This window comes from Struthio camelus, chromosome 1 (genome assembly GCF_040807025.1).
Source record: "Struthio camelus isolate bStrCam1 chromosome 1, bStrCam1.hap1, whole genome shotgun sequence".
In the NCBI taxonomy this organism is placed as follows: domain Eukaryota; kingdom Metazoa; phylum Chordata; class Aves; order Struthioniformes; family Struthionidae; genus Struthio; species Struthio camelus.
In genome coordinates, this window is record NC_090942.1 from 94,392,216 (window position 1) to 94,411,812 (window position 19,597).

At 44.3% G+C, this 19,597-nt stretch overlaps 1 long non-coding RNA gene across 1 annotated transcript in view; it reads left to right on the top strand.

The window, feature by feature from the left end:
* Positions 1 to 3,020: 3,020 nt before the first annotated feature.
* The window catches only part of LOC138068932 (uncharacterized), a 105,813-nt gene continuing 89,236 nt past the window's right edge, over positions 3,021 to 19,597 (top strand). Inside the window, exon 1 of the long non-coding RNA XR_011143792.1 lies at positions 3,021 to 3,061. This is a non-coding gene — a long non-coding RNA (uncharacterized lncRNA). The remainder of the gene's footprint in view (positions 3,062 to 19,597) is intronic.

The following is a 19,597-nucleotide window of genomic DNA, read 5'->3' on the forward strand; positions in this document are numbered from 1 at the left end:
AGGAATATTTTTAGGATATTTTTAGGATGAGCAAGCTGAACCAGCTAGAATATAAATCAAATCTGAACTTTCTCCAAATCTCAGCTGAATAGGTTTTGAGGTTCAGAAAGTTTCAATTAACTTTTTCATCTTTTTTCTTTTCATTATCACTGCACTTCCAAATGTCCAGGTGCCAGCAGACAGCAGATTCAGAGAGCACTGATACGCACTGATATTTCTAAACTAATCAGAAGCAGGAAGAATTTGAAGTTTTCTCTTGAAAAATTTTGCTCTGATGAGAATTCTGTCCCCATTTTCTAGAAGACAGGATATTTCAAATGAGGGCAGGAACGGATCAAGCATCTTAACTGGTAATACATATGAACAAACGCCGGAGCCAGACTCTTAAGTATCTGTGTCTGCGTTTATGGTTTTTTTTTTTTTTTTTTCCTGCCTACCAGCTAAGCATATATTGTCATTCCCAAACAGACAAACAAGTGAATCTTCATCCTGAATTCAGATGCCCCCAAACTTTGGAATCTTGTCTCAAAACTCCCCATTGGGAAAAACATTTTAGTATCCAGAAGGTGTTAAGTAACAAGCAAGTTCCAACATTGCCTGGAAAATTTTGACACCCTGGACTTCTTGTGATGAAGGTTCAGCCAAGGATGTGACATAGGGACAGCCCTAATAGTGTTGATGGATGGAGGAGATAAGACCGAGCCAAAGATCGACTATTTTTCCAAGCATATTACAGGACTCTCCTGTTTGTCAGAGCCTGCTTGCAATAACTGAAGACAAGAAATCATAAACCAACAAACCAAACAAATCACACAGTTTAGCAAACAAAGCTGCTGAAAAGCTAAGAGAAGTGGGAAGGAGACCCACCGTGAAACCTGCTAGGGAATCTTAATTGCAGTACCATGCTCTAGGACTATGGAGATGGATGAATGCCTTAAACATAGGAGTGGGTGGACTGAAAGGATGAAAGGTGCATTGAGACCCTCGGTGTGCAGGCACTCTAAGAGTCAGTAGAGTCAGTTTAATATGTTTGATATCTTCTACTGGGGGTGGGAAAAGACAGGACTGTTTATTTTAGTAGTCTGCAAGATATTTCCTTGCTAATGTGCATGGTTTGGCAATCCATTTTACAGATGTTTTTTGCATGCCTCACATGAACAATAACGTGTGAAGTTTAAAGGCAGGAGGGTAACTGTAGCAGGAAAGATCTCCAACTTCTCTCTGGTTCATGGGCACATGAGAATGAGTGGGAGTAGAGGCAGGATTTAGAGCTGGAATGTTGGCGGAAGAAGTTAATCCTCTTCCTCCAACAGAAATAAGGGATGTGTTGGAATCTCCCCCTGAAAAAACAGAAACGTCCACCTTCCTGAGGATGCAGGCCCCTGTGTGGATTGCCTTCCCCTCACCTCGGCTCTCAGCTCTCATAGTCTAGATACTTGTCAAACCCCCAGCATTCAGCTGCCTGCATCTAGCACTCCATTATTATTGCTGATGCTAATCTCTGACCGCTGAACACCGGTCAGAACCAGGAGATAATTGCAGCTCGGATCCGCCAGGCACGGTCCTTTGTGAGTAGTTAATGAGTGTTCAGGAAAATAAAGCAGAAAGAAGAAAAGGGGGATTGTGGTTTGCATACAGTGAGATAGAGAGTGAATAGGAGATGGAAGGAGGGGACAATTCACTGATGGGGGGAAAAGAGAAAGAATTAGGAAAAAAGAAATCATTTTCACTAAAGCTACTGTTGCCTTATTCTCGTTGCACCCAGGCAGATGCTGCTAACTCTGGTAAGAAGGGGACTAAGCAAGCGGGATGCAGTGACACCCAGGGTCTGTTTGCAATGCTTTTGTTCTGGAGGCCATGAACCTAGATGCGGGGGTCACTGCCTTCCCTGCCAACGAGTGTGTAACACCCTCAAGGCAAATATCCTTGTGCTCATTGCTCTGAGTTACTTCCTCTCCTTTACCCTGCATCACCGTTGCCTGTGTGTACAAAGGTGCTCTCTAGCGATTGGCTATCTACTCCTAAAATTGACTTTAACTCTCTCTTAGCTTGAGCGGCAGTGACCTGTATCACTGTAGCTGAACTACCAAATTTTATTCCAAACTCTGTCATACAGAGGGATGATTTTTGGTGTTTGGAGGAAAAAGTGACTTTTTTCAAATCTTTACCAGGCCCTTACTCCATGCAAAAGGTAGCCATATACAGCTACCTGCCTTCCTGTGTTCATTTTGGGAGATGTGACTCCGCATTAGCATTAACTCCGCAGAGAGGATATGTTTTCTGTCTAATGAAGGAGATGGCTCTGCCTATTCTTGTGATGTTTGTATGTGTGGGCAAATCATGCAATGTGGTGGCACAACAGCATGGTGGAACAGTCTGGGCATGTCTGGGTCAGTGGAAACCAGAAACCGTCTCAGTGCAAGGGAAGGAAAACTGCTTCCTGCACATGAATTAAAGTCTTTGGGGATGGAGTTTGAGGGGGGAAATAAATGATTGCTGTACATGTTTGTGTCCATATGAGTCCCCTCTCCCTAACGACCGTGTTAATGTGCTCATAAAAAGATATGGTGCAAGGGGGACGTGACTGTTCAGGCTGATTAGCATTTTATGGCAGAATTAAGCTCCATGACAAACGACTCGCTGGGTGGGCTGTTTTTACAACCCAGAAAACTCTACTTTAAGTTGCTGGAATATTAGTTCTTTTTCCTCATTGTGAGTGCTATTGTTATAATAATTATTATTATTCACCATAAAGGGTCTGAGGGGCCCTGCCACTCCTGTGAAAACATAAGATGGTGCAAGAGTTGCTGGGTGACTGACATGAGTGCATAGAGGGCATTCCTTCCAGCTGTACAAACAGAAGTGCCACAGGCAGGCACAGCATGTCATTGGGTCTCTTGTACTTACTTACCAGAAAACTAGGGCTTTAGTCCAAATGTCTTGGCCATACCTGGTCTGCCTCTACAGTTTGCTATTCAATTCTAGTGAAATATTAAGCCTACTGTGGTTCCAGTCCACAACTCTTTTGCATCATGGCTCTGGATTGTGTTGCAGACTGGAGGTGAGTACGTTTTTCTGTTGCGTTGAATGTTCTTTATTCCTTTCATTTTGAAAGAAGTGTGGTTTCCCTTATGCTGAGATACACTATGGGTTCATTCCTGGGTTCAGAACACTTTGTGGAGTCTCACTGCAGCCCCAAATGCTGCTGGGCTAGGTCTATGTCCAACAGTGATGGCTGAGAGACAGGGTGTATACTGAAATAATGGGACAGCAGAAAAGAAAATAATGGACATGGGTATCCTCAACAGGTGCTGGTATGCCTCTTTAAATGGGAAAAGTCTTGCAAGATTTTTCTGTTTGATTCCTGTGAAGAAAGCCGTTTTTTTGCTATTCAGTGCAGACGCTCACTCGTACAGGCAGCTTTCTGCCAGCCGCTCTGGAAAGCACTAGCGAGAGAGAAAGGGAGTGAGCCAGAGTGGGGCCTTTACCTAGGGACTGTTAGAGTGGAGTGGTTCCAGCTGTGTGCCCTCTCTGGGAGTTTTGGAGAGAGAGAGGGAGCAAATCCAGATGTGTGCCCCCACACAAGGGACTGCTGCAAAGAGAAAAGAGATGTCAATCCAGACAGATGTGCATTGTCACAGAGTGGTAAAAAAAACAACTCCCCTTCCCTGGTGACAGTTGCATAAAAGGGAAGTTAATTACCAGTCTAACTGCCTGAGAGTGGCAATGGAAAAAAAGATGGACAGGAAAAGAGAGAGAGACCACAGCGGCATATGCCCTGAGTCAATCTTAGAAGCAGAGGGTGTGAACCTGGCTGTGAAAATGCCTTTGAGAGCACCAGCCTTTCCAACACTGGGACCATCACAGATGTCCAAGCGGAGAGCCTGTTCCTCAGAGCTGTGGGGCAGGTTTCAAATGCCAGGGCTTTGCGAGGCAAGGAACAGCTCCGTCTGCTAGGCAAGGAGCAGAGGGACTATGCGACAGGGAGCATTTATCCCACGTGCTCTGTGTTGTCTCAAGTGATGGAAGGGCTCCATCTGGTTAGAAGTCACAGTATATAACTGCTTATCATATAATGTCACTCGGAAGTCAATTTTTTTTGAGGGGGGGGAAGTGACAGGTATTGAATAGCCTAATGCCAAGAGAATAACAAATTTTATGCCAAGAGATTTAGAAATGTGAGAGAAGTGGTTTTCAGGGTAGATCAATTCTGTGAGTGAATGTGGCACGTTGTGCTAGAGCAGGGATATAAACCCAGCTGCATGTAGCAGAATAGGCAAGGCAGCTCCATGTCTCCTGCATATATGTGTGTATGTACAGCACATGCATACATTAGTAATGAAGGCCTCAGTTCAACACTCTGCCTTCATTGAAAAAAGTGCATAAGCATGTGCCTCCTTGTGCATAAGGTGAACTTTCTTTGTTACCATAGGACTTTCTGGAAAAGCTGGAAATAGCTTTCTGGGCATTAGGAATAATTTTAAGCATGTACGCACGTGTTTAGTGAATGGAGGACAAGAGCTGTGTGAGAAATTTGCAAGGAAATCTGAAAGTATGTAAAACTCCCTGCCTTTCTTACCTTGCTGCTGACTCCATCCTGGAGCTTGGCAAACCATTAAAAAAACTCCATCCTGGAGCTTGGCAAACCATTAAAAAAAATACAGTTACAAAAACATGCAAATTTGTCGTCCAGTGTACAAAATGGGCTTGTTCAGCATGCAGTTTCCCTCCTTTCCTCCACACCCTTTTCCTTCTACCTTGCCATCTGTGAACCCAGGAGGTTCCAGGTATTACTGACACAAAGAAGAGCCCCGAAATGAATTGCTAACTCACTTAAACTGATGACTCAAAGAAGTAACTTGTTATCAAGAGAATTTAGTTGAAAACCACACAAGTACATTTTCACACAGGAAATGCTTATCAGCTCATCCAATGGGGAAGCAGGATGTTACCAAGTGACAAATCTGGCCAGTTGGAACTAAGCACTGCAGCTCACAAACTGAATATTTAGGGTCACTCCACCACTGAAATATATGGTAAAATATGGATATTTCCCACATAAATTCCAATAACAAATAGATGTGAGGAAATTGCCATTTGCACATGGATATTCTGGGAAGGAGGGGAATAAACATTCAAATTTCATTGAGTAACTTGTTCATTATTAATAAATTGTTCCATTCTCTTTGGAACTTAGCCTTGATTTTTATCAAAGGCTGAGTTAACCTTTTGAGGGACCTAGACTGTTTATGCTCTTATTTCAAATTCACACGAATGTTGCAGGCAGGACAAAACCAAAAAGGAAATGAAAATGGAAATGTTCTCCCAAGCTTTACCTATGAGCCACAAACTCCACGCTGAGGTGCTGAGATGAAATTCACAGTGTAGCTCTTGACATGGTGCTTTTCCTTTCTCCTTTTATCAACCAGCAGTGAAACAGTTAACAGTAGTGGCCTTTCTATTGTCACTGAGACTCTGCAGCCCTTGAAAGGGACAGGAGAGTTCTCCTCTCTGAGCTACAGTTTTGAGGTGTGTTTTTGCCATGCACTTCAAATGAGAAGTTTAAAATCTCACTTGTGTTTCTCCCTTATTCAGATTGTCACAGCTCCATAGCCCTGCAGATATGGTCCACTGAATCTCCAGAACAATTGGCCAGGGGGCAGCCACAAATGTTCTTGTATACTGTAACGGGCACCAAAACCTTGGCAAAGCTGAATCCAGCCTTCACTCACTGGCTTGCAAATGACTGGTGTTCTATCCTTTCTGTTGATGGGCTGTCTAAGGGTGTTAGTAAACACACGTGAGCCCAGACTGAAGTTTAAGACAGCGGGAGATGTTCTTGCACAGACATGTTTGCCATTAACTACCAGAAATGCTCCTGACTGAAAACTCTAGCACTGCAGAGTGGCACATGCAGAATGAGCCAACAGACTGCATGGGCTGCATACAGTGGCTAGAGGCGGGGCAGATTTGACGAGAAATGGGGAAGCTGTGGTAATAGGGAATAACAGCAGCTATTTCAGTTACAGGATTGTTATGTCCCGAACACAGCTATGCTTTCGATGAGAGCCGGATGAATGGTGGGAAATTTTTGCTTGCCATATCTGCTTTCTTTTTCATCTCTTGTGAATGCGTGTGTGTAGCATTACATGTACATCAGCAGTTTGGTTCTGGGGAGGGAGAAAAAATTGTAGTTCCAAAGCAGAAGTGATGAAGGATATGCCTGGAAAAGAAGTTCCATAGAGAAATGACAACAGTAGCATCCCTCTTGGTAGAGATTTGATCAAAGCCCGTGGTTGTGACTTGAATCTTTCCTTCCAGGTAAAAAGGAACTGTCATTTGTGGTTAGCGGGAGGTGAAGAAAAGGCTACTACTTAAGGCACAAGCCGTAAGTTATGAGGGTCAGGAGGTTTCCCAGGTAATAGCAGAAAAAGCAGGGGTAAACTAGGTGTGGGAGAGAATGTTGTGTAGGTGTGTATGACAGAGGGAGGAAGCAGGTGTGAATGTGGCACTGAAAGAAAGTAGAATGGATGTGTTGGACACAGAACTAACTGGAAAAGCAGACCTGAAAATAATGAGAAAACTCCTGTTCATTGTGGTTTCTGCTACGTTCAGGGAAACAGGGCTTGACACTGACATTCTTTGCAAATCAGGGTTATATCAGTGAACTGTCTCGATCCAACTCCCAGACTGGAGTTGTCTGTCTGTGTGTACTGCTTAATTGGTCAATGCAAGGGAACAGCAGTACTAAGGCCACCACTGAGGTCTCAACCCATCTTGATTTCTGTTCTCCCAACAGAGGCTCATGGGAATGAAACAGCTGTGGTTGAGTTTTCTGTATGAAACATATTCTGCTCTTTGCAGGCATTAGAAGAGCATGCTTCATGCCCAGGGTGGCAAGCATGCTAGAAGGGGGCTCTAACAGTTAGTTTTTTCTTCTCTCTGTCTAGCTTTTTCTTTCCCTCAAGGATGGATCTTGCTTTCTTCCTCATTAATGGTGTGGGTTATCACATGCTGTAACCTCCTGAGACAGGGCTGTTCCAAGGCTCCCTGCAGAGGGACCTGGGAAATGAATTCTGTGGACAAGTCAGAGCAGTGCAGTGCAGTGCAGTGCAGGCCTCTTGCATGGGGTGAGATATGTGTGCTTGAGGGAGTTCCCTAGGCTTCTCTGACATCTGTATGAATTCTTCCCAGGAACCATGAAGGTAAAATGAGGTCTAAATCTTTCTAGTGAAGAAGGTCTTCACTAGCACGTTGATGCTGTGGATTAGTCAAGGAAAGACACTTCTTGAGTACTGACCAGACTTATCTTCCCAATCCTTCTGCCTTCTCTGACAGTACTCAATTTGGTAATGCACCAGGAGTTACTTAGCATCCATATGAACTGGGCCACTTATTAAGAGCTATGTATATGGCCAGGACTTGAAGGACCCCTTTCTTTGAATCATCCTAAGAGCACAGTGTCCACAGAGGCACAGCTGTGAGTCTAGACAAAGGACTGTCTGAACTAGGACAAAATGTGTAGCACTACACTGTGCAAAATAGGAAATAACACACTCAGGATTGGCACAGAGCCCCGATGCAAGAGTAAAATGAGATCCCCTGTCCAAGTGGTATTTGCCCAGCCCTTACGTCATCTTTATAGCCTCTTGCCTGCTCTCGGTGACCAAGAAGCCTCAGTGGAGCTGCACGGAATGTGTGTGCCTTCTATCTAGCCTACTGGATAGGGAAAGCTTGGTATAGCAGTAGTGCTGAAGGAGGGCCTTTCCTGGCAAGGAATCGCTTGCCACAAAAGCTTTTGAAAGGGTTGCTACCTAGGAAAAGCTGAGGCTGGATTCCCAAGCCTTGTGACATCCAGATTTGGTTCAGGCCTGAGCCGACCCTCCGCCTTTCTAGTTTGCAGGACTCAGTACGCGGAGCAGAATTCATAGACTGCATGTAAAGAGGCTGGAACGCTGCAGCAGAAATCGGAAGTAAATGGTTTATTACAGGTCAGCCAATAGAAGAGCTGGTATCTTAAATCCACTAACTCTAGCCTGGCCTGAACTAGATTCTTTACTAACTTAAATGATCATATCCTGCTAGCCTTTGATACCAGAAGGAGAGAGAGACTGTCTCTTTAAAAAGAGGAGAAAATGATAGGGGTGAGGTGATCTGATTAGGCTGTAAGATGAGCGGAAATTAGTTATTTTCATCCTTAATCACCCACGGGATGGGCCAATTATCGAGCTGTTAGAGACCTATTAGATGGCTGGGAACTCACCCTTCTTCACCTCCCTCCCATAACCCGGCATGAAATTATTGAAGTCACTCAATTTCACTCTTATTGAAATCCATGAAGGCAGATCTCACAGCTGAGCATGGGGTGGCTGCAGAGGCCTTTTTCTAATTACTAGCAGTACTCCAGCTTCCAGAAATTGGTTTATCGATTTCACCCAAACTGCCTCCCTGAAAATGCAACCTACAGGTTTGCAGAAACAATTCTATCTATCCGTCTGTCAGCCTGTCCGCCTGTCTATCTGTCCTCTTGTTTGACTAATCTATGAGAGACAAACAAACTTGTAACAGCAGACTGTCTAATCAGTGCAGCTTGTTTATCTGTTCTTCAACAATCTTTAACTTTTACACACGCATTTGCTAGCATCTTGAATGAATGCAGCTTATGAACAAACTGTAACATGTGACTTGTCCACTAACTGGTATCTTAAGTGTATTTATTATTTGGTAATGCCATGGTAAAGTATGATTGGTCAGCTCCATTCACATAGCATGGGCTTTGCCCTTCTCTGTCTTTAGTTGCACAGGTTTAATTAATGAAAGGGAGAAGGCAGAATTAAGTCATTGTGCTTTGGGAGAGCGGGAGATTTGGGGAGTGAGGAAGAGTGAAATAGGGTTGATTTTTCTGCCTTGGGAATTGGATTAAGGCTTGAGGCCCTACTGCTAGAAAAAGTCATGTCACATGCTCGAGTAAGATTTGAAATAACTTTCTCCCATTGCACTCGGAGCAAGTCATTGTCAGAGCTAATTGCATAATATCGGTAGCAAACCTGTGGCTCTACCCTTGCTTGGTTTGTCTAGCTGGCTGTGTCCTTGCCTGGTTTGTCTAGGTGCCTATGTTTAGCAACCGAAGCAAAGCATTGTGCAGCACTAGCTCCTGAAGAGGGTGTAGGTGTGTGACCTTATCTGCTCTGTTTGACTGCATTTGTACGAGGCCTCTGTCTGAGGTTTGTAAAGTCTTTTTCTACTTGGAGCTCTGTGTTGCTATTCTATGTGAGGAGCTAGATTTTTGAAAGGCACCGAAGGTATCTAAGAGTATGCTTGAAAGTGCCTTGACATTGATTTTCGTAGTTACAGTCCTGCATACCTTTGAGATACTGATTGCTAAACTCTTTTGAAAATCCCAGTATGTGTCTATCTGCTCCTTTTGGCTTTTCGATCCAGGCCCAGATTCCTCAGACGTCCATATTGCTTCGTATATCAATATTTTCAAATTAATTCATTAAACGTGGCCTAGAACCTTTTGCCTCTGGTCATCGCTTGTCATAACCATTGTCACAAAACAATTAGGAATTGCTGAGCTAATATCTCAATTCAATTGTGTAAACCAGGTGTCTACTGCCACTGAAGATGTCCTAGGGTTAGGATATCTGAGACATTCATATGAGGCTGGTGGACTACACAAGATTACACCTGTGTCCTTCTAGAGTGGTAGCTTGAGGTCATGTGGATGTTGTCCCATGGCTCTAGATGACTATGTTTAAGCAACTGAATCCAGCCTTTATACACCTTGTAGGGAAAGAGAGCATGGGATTTCCCTGTGGTGCTTCTGCCTCTTTCTGCACTGTGGCAAGTAATCTGGAGACCTTTCCTGCAAGTCTGCCCCTTTGTTTCGGGGAATGTGTCACCATTCTTCTGAAAACTGGCAGTAGCATGTCCAGGGAGACAGAAAAGTAGCTAGAAAAATGAAGGAATATAGCCAAAAGGACACTTTCTTCTTATTTCTGCAGAAGAACTATTAGTCCTAGTCTGATTCAGAACAGATGTCCTTTTTGGACCCAGCTGGAGCAGCGGAAGAGGTTGCCTACTCTTTAGAGCCAGCTATGCCACACAGATGTTATTGTTAACAGTTTGCCTAAGCTGTGTCGATCAAAATGATCCCAGTTAGCTTCATGCATCTCTGCCTTCTCTCTAGGCATTTGTACAGTGAAACAGGAATGTATTGTGGATAGTATGTCAGGCAAACAAACATAGGGCTAACTTGATCTCCCACCTTCTGTATGAAGCATTTAGGTCCTATGATTTTGGGCAGCTAGACAAATACCATTACTGTGTGTTCAAAGTGATTTAATTGAACTGGCTAATGCCATTACAGTTAGTACCTGAGCTGTGTGTTAATCTTATTTCCTTGTGGCACAGCCCTGGTCCACCCTTGGCAGGAGCTTCCTACTCCTCCTCGCTCCCATTCTCATTCTCTGGGCAGGGAAGCCAACGTCCTGGGAGCCCTATCTTCATGCTTCTTTCTGGTGGCAGTTCTTCTTCCTCTCCCTCCCTCCTTCAGGAGGGAATGAAAATTCAGTCCCTTTTAACTCCCTGCTGCTGGCTTTAGTCCCACCCCATCCACTGCCCTTGTCGAAGAGCAGCATATCCCTGACGCAAATCAAAGAGATGGCATCTCTCTGTATAGTAAGTACTGAGGCATGGATTTCCCACATAGGCTGAAGGAGAGGGTCGGACAGGTCTGTTCCCCCTCATTAACTCTGTTTGACACCATGCTCTAAGGCACAGGAACAGTTGCATGGCTGCGTGGAATGATACCCCTATCCACTTCATGCCTGGATGTGGCCCTGGTGACGCCCATGGTTGGGTTTGTCTGTCCTTACATACAGATTCCACATAGTCGGACCTTCTAAGATCCACAATTTAATCACAGAGAACTGACATGATGCTGAAAGTGATTTGCTGTGTCCATGCTGGCAGTTAAGTCATTGCCAGCAATTGCATCCAAACCCAATAAATCACTGGAGCGTGGACTGTTGATGGGAAAGTACGGCTGTTATTTTAGCTCAGGCACTGACTACATAGCTTTTCACCCCAGCCAGGACTTTGAGCTGGGTGTCTAATGGGCTTAAAATCCTGCATGATAAAATTCTCCGCTGGTATCACTTCATTAGGCTATGCCTCAGGAAAATTTTGTCTCCTGTTCTTTATGAGAAAATAGCCTTAGAAGGAGGAAGCTTTTGGGGGGGTGGAGGGGGAGGGATAGAATTGTGAATCAGATTATAAAAAGCAGATGATGGGTATCTTTCAAAGCAATTCGACATTACAGGAGGAAAAGATAGAACAAAGGAAACTCCCTTTCTGCTTCCCTGCCCCAAAAGGACTGAGAAGGAAATGTTCATAACCTCGAGCTTGTGTTTGTTTAAGAGTAGTCTGGGATTTACCTAACTTATTAAAGCTTTAGTACACAGCAGCAATATCAGCAGCAGGAAGGACATGGAAAATATTAGATCCAGGCAAATAGAATATGTCAATCTAAAGTGGTAACTACTGTAAACCTTATTTATTTATTTATTGAGAGTAAGCAGGGAAAATTCTATATATTTTTGGCAAAACCTTAACCCCTTCCCCAGGAAACTGAGGCTTTGGACAGTACGTGTCACAGTGGCTTTGACAAATAGAAATCTAGGTAGATAATTATTTTCATATAATTCATATAATGGAGGTATTTTGGTACTGCTTTCAAACATATCTCATTCTGTGTTCCCAGATACTGGGACCTTGATCCAAAGTCCACTACAGAGGACCTTTCAGTTTGTGCCCCTTAGATAGGGATCAGGCCTTTCTGTGATCAGCTATTCAGACTCTACTACAGCAGTGATTTTACTTGGGAAAGATCTGTAGCATCAGAGCTGTTCATTCTAAAATAATTGACAGAAAAAAACGTTCTCTGTAAAGAAAATCGACCTCAGACTGTCATGGAAGATGATGTTCTCTGAAGGAAGATGGAAAAAGTGTTTTGGGATGCTTGGCTGAACAGCACTGAGATTTTTCAAGTATGCATGGTTTCATGGGAGTTTGGTGTTGTAGAAGAGGTCAAATTGAGGACTGTGAAGACTGATGGACTCCTGTTACCACCTAATCAGTTTCATATAAGCAAATTTTCCTTTATCTACACCTAGCCCCGTCAATAGGCCTTCCATCCCCATCCTGGCTTTTTGGGCTAAGGAAAAGCTCCTGTTCTGATAATTCCTTTCAATTCTACAAAATGTAAAACACTAACACCGTGAGTTTCAAGAGAATTGCTCCCACCTGGCATTTAGATTTACTGAGAGACAATTCAGTTCTTGAGGCTCTGTGGTTCACTTGTTTGTCTGTTCCGTTCTGTGTTCCCGTGAGCACAGCAGGGGATCAAATGTCAGCAGACTTGGGTTGGATCCCTGATTTCATCACTGATCCACAACATGACCTCAGAGAAGGTCTGCGTCATCTGTGTGATTTACTTCCCATATCTGTAGCTAACAGTCCTTACCCATGTCTGAATAGCCCTTGAAGTGTTGTGTACTGTCACTGTACTAAATATTATTTATTAAGCACCAAAGGGTACCTAAGTCTGTGGTGATGTTTTATTGGTTGTGGAGGAATTTCTTCATCCCTTGCATCTGTGTCTGTGATTCCTCTGTGCTGCCCAGTGCCGAGGCACTCTGCTTCCATTTTGGTGTTCAGAAATAAGAAGCAAGCGCCCCTTTTACTTCCCACCCCTGGGCAGGACAGCCCTTTGCTTCCTCAGAAAGCCTCTGATGAGCCTGCCACTCTGTGGCTTCCCAGGCCCAAAGGAGAATCACTGCTGTCTTTCCCCAAAATGTTTCACCAGTTTTTAATGTTCTCCTCATCTCTTAGCTTTTTATTTTTATAGAGGTTACTTCCCCCCCCCCCCCCCCTTTAACCACTACATTAAAAAGAAGAATAAAAAAGAAACGAAATTGTGCTGGGGGCAGAAAGAAGCCAACAGGAGTTGCCTGCACTAGCATGGTCGTCCTCTCTGTGTACCAAGAAGTTGATATCTTGGCAGCTGGTCCATTTGCGTGGTTTGCAGAGGCCTGTCCAGTAGCTTGTGTCTTAAAATATGCTTCTCCCTCCACCATCTAGCTCATTCCCACTGATCAATGGGAGAGGACGGGAGATGTTGTAGCTGGACCTACTTGAGAGCTGGACACATGAGGGCCTCTCCCTCTCACGTTGCGGGGAACTCAGCTTGGAAAAGGTGACTGAGGAGCAGAGGCAAAAGGAACAGTCTAGGGTAGAGTGACCTATAGCCATGACAAACCTACTCTGAGGCTGCAGATAGTCACAGGGAGGAAGATCCATGTACCATTGGCTAAGACAGGACTTTGCTGGCCCTGTTTCAGCAGCCTGACAATTCTTTAAAGAGTGGCCTCGCCTGAGATATGCCTATATATGCTAGGCTAATGCCTGCTGCTTGTTTCTTAATCAGTATTCACTACTTCAGCCAATTATCCTAATTCATGTTCTCTCTGCCATTCCTCTTCTTCCTCTTCTCCCTTCCCGGACAAAAGCCTTAATCCACCTACATTTTCCTACACCTGGGAAGCCCTCCCACTTCAACATTCAAACTCAATAGCCCTTTTAAGCTCTTTTTTGGTGAGTCGCTTAACTAAACCTGCCAGTCAGATGTTCCCTATTAAAATCTTGCACACCTAGCTGCCTAACTTTTCTCATGGAGGGCCCAGTCTTTTCCCCCTCAGATTTCTTCTGCCATCTGCCCATGTAGAATTTCTTTATGTTACAAAGCCACATGTCTGATACTGGAAGCTTGGGGTCCTAATCTCTACCTTCCATAGGCATTGCAGTTTTACCTACTAGACTTCTGACAGAACTCCAACATGTTATTGAAAATTGCACTTATGATCATGGATTAGAATATGGTATTGAGAATAGCATTCTCAATCTCAAGCTTCAATCTAGGAGATGAGCCTAAAGGTAAACCATATGTTAAGACCATTGGCAGTATCCCTAGGGAACTTGGATCCCTAGCCTTACATGATCATCAATAGAAAGAGGGCTGTTAATTTGTCCTGGTACATATGATCAGAGATAGATGTGGGGGAGAGAGTCAGGGGAAAGAGCTGAAGAAGGGTTTAAAAAATAACCAGCTTTTCTCTTGCCAGAGATATCATCCCTTTCTATTACAGCTCAGCCTTGTGAAGAGTTGATTTCTCACCACAATGACAGAAGTGTAAGCAAACAGCAGGCTGCGGTAAAGAAAATGTAGGTGATTGCAGGGTAAGGCAGCAGTATGGTTTTACAGCTGGACAAAGTTTCTGTTCTACCAGCAGCCCATCTGCTCTGGGACACCTCTGTCCCCCTCGCTTTCTCACAGCTTCCCCTTTGGGCACCTCTTCTCTCACCAGAGGTTTCTCTCTGTCTTTGCTGTGTTCAGAGAACTGGCAGTACAGCTGCAATATGACCAAGTGGGGCAAAAATCTCTAGTGGTGGTAGTACGACCTTTTAAAATGTTAATAGAAAGCTTAACTGGTTCCCACCTAACAGCCCTGTTTAGCAAGGCTTATCAAAGCTTTGCTGATTCAGCAAAGCTGGGAACGTTCTGTCTCCCCCTGCACACCAATGGAGGTGAGGAGTGAGGACTGGAGGCTATTTTCAGTCTTGGTGTCACTGCTTTGCACTGTGTCCTGTCAGATGGGCAAGCTCCCCAGACTTCCCAGGGGACCATGGAGAAGAGTAAATTGTCGTTCTGTGCATTTTGCCAGCTCAGGTTCCCCTCCTGCTGAGATGGAGTGTACAATTTGCTCAGCAGCGAAAGATACAACACAGGGTTTTTTGAAGAGTCTCTGTGCAATTAGTATGGCAAATTGGAGCTTCCCAGGAGGATACACAGCATCACGCAAACTAGCAACAAGATCTCAGCTCCTCAGTACAGAAGGAACCTCATTTAATGTATTAAATATTTAATTAATGAACTGAAGCTTTAATGAGGTGGTGATGAAGACACCAAACAAGTTACTGGCACAGGAATACCCCACCCCAGAGATAACACATAGCTAGTTACTGTTCTCGCAGTATTATTTTTTCCCAGCAACACTACTGTCCGGGGAAGCTCACAGCACCTTTAAGTCTCATCCTGCCCAGTTGAAGGGAATGGCACAGGTAGCTAGATGTGGGGTGGAAAGCTCCTTTATTCTGACTTTTCTTGAGCTGGAATAGATGAAGAAGATCTGGCTGGGGATAATAAGAGGGCTATAGCCTCTCCTAGCAGGTGGCAGCATAGGTATTGCTCCCACAGCAACAAGCAGGGATGTAGCAAAAAAGCATGCAGGTAGGGGTACTATGGTATCCATGGAAGAGCTGGGCTTCACAGAGGAGGGAAGGCAGTGGGGAGGTGCTGTATTGAAGAAAGCCCCATTTTTTGCCAGGCATTGGACCCATCCCTGCGACTGGTGCTAAGTTTGGTACAAGTGCATATATCACATATGCTACCGGTCTGGGCCTGGCTTCTCCCTGGAGGCGGTGAGTGGGTCCTCCCATGTTCAGAAGTACTCAGTATGAGAGTGTTCATTTCTCCTTTTTCTGCAGGGGCACTGTTAGGATCGTGCATAAGCACTGGCTGTGGGGTGAGTCAGGCTCTCCTAGCTGGAGGAGTGAAGGCCAAGGGGCTAAGCAGCATGTAGAGCCTACAGTCTTTTTCAGGCAGGACGCGCTCTAGGAAGAGGCTGTAAGGAGTTCTTGTGAAGGATGAGAGTCAAGGTAATTCTTACCATAGCCTCTCTGTGCAAGAATTGCTTTAGCTGATCAGCCCCTGTTATGGGAACCTTGGGATTTGAAAAGGAATAATAAAAGATTAATCGAGAAACTCCTGAATGAATTCAATAAAAATGACATATGGAGCGTGCACCGTGATGTTTTTATGATTAGGCTGGCAGATAATTGGAATGAGCAGATTCTGCCCCATGCTTGGTCAGGCCTGGTGTCTTAGAGTTCCTTCTGCTTTGAGTGTTTCCTCACAAAGAGAAAAAAATAGAGGGAAAGGGAAAGAACGAAAAAGGAGGTGGGAGGCCAAATGCTGCTCTGCTCAATTCAGAAAACAGCTTTGAGACAGTTACTATTTAAAATGCATTTCAAATTTCAGAATGCAATCCTCTATGCCTCAGATTTTGCCCTGTTTTTTTGGTGCATGTTATTCAGAGGCAGAAAGAACAGAGCATGGAATGAATTTCCCATTTAGAGGTGCCTTTCTAGGAAAATGCACTCTGCTTGTCCTTACTCTGCAGCCACCTTGCTATTCCCACTCTGGCATCTTTTCCCCTTTCGCAATATATCTTGCATTTGACTTCCATTCCCTCTCCCTCTTCCCTTCTTGTGCCTCTCAGCTTGTATTGTGGTGCTGGTCCTCCATGAGTCCCTGCCAGTCTGATTTCAACCCTGTCTCCTTCAATTTTGGGCTCAGAGTGCTCATCTTCACCCAGTATCCATGTTGCCCCCGTATAGGCTTGTGTTCCAGCTCTGTATTTTTTCTACCCACACCAGGCTCTGATAGTGAATGTCAGATGTGTCCTGTCTTCACCTTACTTTCTCTTACCATCGTTTCTCTTTCTTTCCTGATCTGCTCACACTTCAGCATCAAAGTGCAGCTGCCCTGGTGGAGAAAGACAGCCCTGAACTGAGCTGCAACTTCCTCATGCAGCTAGATAGCCTCCCTCAGCAAAGACAAGACTGACCTCCATTCAATTTGGGTGTCACTCCAGCAGTTCTGCACTCTGCTCTCCTGAGGTGATAAGGTGACATTACCACCCTGCATGAAGTGCAGCTGGGGAGGGGATGTTTACTGGAGTTTTACTGACCTTTAAGCTCCTGGAATGCTGCAGTGTCTTTCTCTTTCCAGCTCTGATGGGAAGATTATCATTGTTGGACCTGAGCGGTGCTTACTGCCAGCTAAGGTCCGTTGAGTCTGCTACCAGTTTCTCTGACCTCCTGTTGCCCTGCTAAGTATGCTCGCTGAAGAAGTTGTTTCTTGCTGTCTGCACACGAGCCCTGATCATGACTGCAGGACACCTGCTGGCTAGCCTCACTGTGCTTCTAATATCCAACTCAGCTTTATCATGAACTCTAGACCCATGCAGCAAACACCCCTAAAACCTGGGGCTGGGCTGGGATCAAAGCTATGGTTCACATTGATGAAAAGGTAGAGGCCACTTGCGGAAACAAATAATCCCTCAGAAAAACCAACAGATGCTGCTCTGAGTGTTCAGCCTTCCTCTTCCCACTTCCCACCTGTATTTGGGAATAGCCACTCCCAGCACAAGGGCTAACGGGCAAAATTTTAAACCCCTTCCTCTAGTTTTAAAAACTGCAGATCATTCCTGAAGAACAGCATCTCTAAGCCAGGTCCTTACTCAGAGCTAAGTTCTCCCCTTCCCCTTGGTATCACAGCACATTTTGCTCTGACCTTGAAAAAGACTTTGGAGAATGCCATTGCAAGGTCCACCATCTGCTCCTTTGCTTTGACTATGTCAGTCCTCTCTCCAAGCTTTCCTCAGCGTCCTTCTAATGTAATCAGCCTGCTTTGTCTTTCAAGGCCTGGTATGGCCTCCTTGCCGGGCAGGTGAGCTATGTTTCCTGATTGCTTTTCAGTGCTGGCAACAGTCACCCACTTGTCAGGTTTGCAAAGAGCATCTTTCTGCTTTCTTTTCTGCTCCCTGTCAGCATCTGCAAAGATACCTCTATGTTCTACCCTCAAATCCAACTTTATTGAAACACATCTTCCCCACTCCTCTCAAGGGAAAGCCCAAAACCAAGATAACTGTTAGGCACCCAGTGTACAGAGGTCTGCCTGTTACAGTGACGTGTATGGTCTCATCACTTCCTTCTTTCTCATCTCACAGAAACACAGAATGGTAGAAGTTGGAAGGGACCTTTAGAGAACATCTAGTCCAACCCCCCTGCTCCAGCAGGGTCACCTTAAGCAGGCTGCCCAGGAGGACGCTGTCCAGATGGCTTTTCAATATCTCCAAAGATGGAGACTCCACAATCTCTCTGGGCAACCTGTTCCAACGCTCAGTCAGGGTCACAGTAAAAAAGTCTTCCCTTATCTCTTTAGCCACTCACTCTTTCATCTTATATTTAGATTCTCCTAGGGGCAAAATGATCTTTTTGTTCTATGCTTGTACAGCACCAAGTGGAACGGGACCTTGTTCCATACTTGATGGATTAGTGGTGCAGCTATTGTGGTAACAAGTGACAATAAATAGTATTGACTGGTTCACAGCATGAGGCTGTGATGAAGTGTTGGAAGGAGTGGCTACATTACACCTCTTATCATAGAAAGACAGAAAGAGAGCAGGAGAGATGCAAAAACACATGGATTTAGATTTTCCTCCTTTTTTTTATTTTGAGGTGGATGCGTTCTTCAGGTGAGTGATGGAGCCCTAAGGATTCATAATGTCTTTTCACCCTACTTTAGTACCATGCCACCTTTTTTTAAGGCCATACCTGGGGTATCTATTCTCAGAAAAATTCCTCTAGAAGGTCTCATTTCACCTATTTAGGATGCTCCTAGATAATGTGCCTGGTTCTTTGTCAGATATGGGTTCTGCCCAAGAATGACATGTCTATGTTGTAGGCAGAGGCGTGCTTTCAGAATGGATAAACATAACCACCCTAGCTAAATTAAAGTCAGTAGGGATAAACTTCATGAATGTTAACGTAGGCTAGCAGTTTACTTACATTCTCAGCTTCTCAAATGGACTTATACCAGGTTCTCGTAACTTTATTACTACTCATCTCAAAATTATGTGAGATCAAGGTAGCTCATGTATGTACATGCTTCCTGCAATTTGCCCCTCCAAGTGCAATGAAGATGCACCCTATGTCAAAGAGAAGAAGAGCCTTTATCAAGTCATTTAGCTGCCACAACTTCCCCAGACATGAAATTTCCCGTAGAAATGATTCTCCAAGGGAGAACACCATTTTCTTTACCATCATAAATAATACACGGCAACATTTCACAGTTTCTAAATGTTAGAATCTGAACAGAATGTTTTGACTTGGATTGGTTCAAACATTTGCACTTGCCGAAATGAGTCAAAGCAGTTTGCTGTACATGTCTTTGATATAAAGTGGCACCTGCTCAAGGGGCTGTGGTGCCCCATGGGAGCTGTAGATTGGGTGCCTTATGCATACAGCTCTCTCCCACGGGCTAGTCTCCTTGTCTGAAATACATTTACTCTAGTACACTGTGGATCTTCTCCACTGTGAAGCCGAATGGTCAAAATCGGACATTACGAAAGATGAATTCCAATATAGGTGAAAATAGAGCTGTAAAGTTTGTTATAACATCCCAAAATGAAAAGTTTGGTTTCAAGAAATATCAAAATACACCATTTTAATTGGAAAAGTGGAAAAATGACTGTATTTCCAGATGAGTTTTTCAAAAAAATTGTTCCTTTCAAAAAACAAGCAATAATTTAGCTTTTTGTTCTGACAAACAGTAGTGTTTTTCATAGGCTGGACCACACAGGTCTATTCCCAGCTAGCATAAGAGCCCAACTTCACACTAGGTGTAATA